We start from the raw sequence: 1,901 nt of genomic DNA, 5'->3' as shown, positions 1-1,901 counted from the left end.
ATTGAACACACTATACAATTTTTCAACACCATAATTTGATCTGAGAACATCTGCAACAACTTGAATACATCTTTCCCCCTTCTCATCACTTGACTTCCAGCCTCTCCTTCCAGATATTCTTCCACGGTTTCATTGACACATCTTTTGCAGCCAGATCTGCTTCTGTTTTGCAAAGTGTCAACACGAACAGAAAATAAGCCTAATTAGAACCAGCATAAAAGAATTATTAATAACCCATTCAGCATACAGGTAAACATGTTCTCTTACCAATAAGGATTTCATGTCATTTTTACTCTTTGGTTGAAATATGTACAATGGAGAATATTTCATTTATATATTTATTCTTCCACACTATTTGAGTACACTAGAAACTACCACAGTGATCTCTCTGGATTTAAGGTCTGAAAAAAGTAGACATTCCAAGGAAGGATTTCAACTCACCAAATTTCATTTCGATTACATATTCATAAAGTCCTGCACTATTTCCTTTTATTATATGCCTTTGTTTTGTGCCTACTACAGCTTGAATCTGAGATGTTCATTATAGGTTCATGAGTGTGAACACCTGGTACCCAGCTGGCAGTACTAAAGCAAGAAGTTATAAAGCCTTTGAGAGGTGGATCCCGGTAGACAGAGGCAGGCCTTGGAGTCAGCTGTTGAGGAATGTGAATCAGCCTGTTTCTACTCCCACACTCTTCTGATTCATCAGATATTGACAAGCTACCCTGTAAGCTCCAGACAGCATAATACATCCCCTGAATCTTCTCTGCCATGATGGCATATGTGTGAAACTGTGTGCTACATAAGTCTCTCCAAAGTGGGTTCTGTCAAGGACTTGTGTCACAGCAATAAGAAGAATAACTGACAGGATGCCCGTTAGCCAGCCCACTATGTTCATTTCCTCCTCTTCTCAGAAATTCAACATCGTCATGCAGGTACTTCCTTTAAGCCCACTCTTCCCGGTTTCCATTCTTGCTAACATTCATTCTATTGTTTAATTATTTTCATCTGACCTTTATGTGGAACTATTTATCAGACACTATTCTCCTTTCTTAACTTTTATGCTTGAGCATGTTGATTACTTTATGATTCTGGAATCATTCAAGAAGTCTTTAGAAAAACAGCATATGCTAGATGGCTTGAACATTAGATATTTCTCTTTTTAGGGAGCAGGATTGATGTGTAGATGTTCAAGACAAGGTGACAGCAGAGATCTTTTCTTTGAAAATCTTTCTATTTGCCTTATATGGTCATCTTTCCCCTATACCTTCAAATTGTTTTTGTTTGGTTCGCTGGTTTTGTTTTGTTTTCTGCAATATGCCCTATTTCTTATAGTAACACCAGTCATATCATATTAGGGCCCTTCATGAGTTCAATTTACCCTAACTACTACTTCAAATGTTCTATTTTCAAATATTTTCACATTCTGAAATTACAAATTTTAGGGAACACAGTTCAGCCAATAACTTGTTCACTCTTTATTCTTCTTTGCTTATTTGTCTCCTATTCTCTTGGGGCTTCCTCCTGCTCCTCTTTCTTCTTATGTTTTATATTAGTGTCTATCTTTCAGATCCTTCTGTTGAACCTTTGGTATACTACCATCCCTTTCACACTCCAAAGGCATGGTTTCAACACAAAATCCAGGAAAACAGTAGACCCCTATACTCTTTGGTCTTGACACAAAGAAGGAAGGTAGATGCTCACTTCGGCAGCACATATACTAAAATTGGAATGATACAGAGAAGATTAGCATGGCCCCTGCGCAAGGATGACATGCAAATTCGTGAAGCATTCCATAAAAATAAAAAGGAGAAGAAGAAGAAGAAGAAGAAGAAGAAGAAGAAGAAGAAGAAGAAGAAGAAGAAGGAAGGAAGGAAGGAAGGAAGGAAGGAAGGAAGGAA

The 1,901-nt window shown here is 37.7% G+C and overlaps 1 non-coding gene across 1 annotated transcript; it reads left to right on the top strand.

Annotated features, from left to right (window-relative positions):
- The first annotated feature begins 1,696 nt into the window (after positions 1-1,696).
- Positions 1,697-1,803, top strand: LOC115031874. Its single transcript, XR_003837510.1, has one exon. It is a non-coding gene; the product is annotated as a U6 spliceosomal RNA (small nuclear RNA).
- Positions 1,804-1,901: the final 98 nt, after the last annotated feature.

Source organism: Mus caroli, chromosome 8 (genome assembly GCF_900094665.2).
Source record: "Mus caroli chromosome 8, CAROLI_EIJ_v1.1, whole genome shotgun sequence".
Taxonomy (NCBI): domain Eukaryota; kingdom Metazoa; phylum Chordata; class Mammalia; order Rodentia; family Muridae; genus Mus; species Mus caroli.
This window is presented reverse-complemented; position numbering and strand designations above follow the sequence as displayed.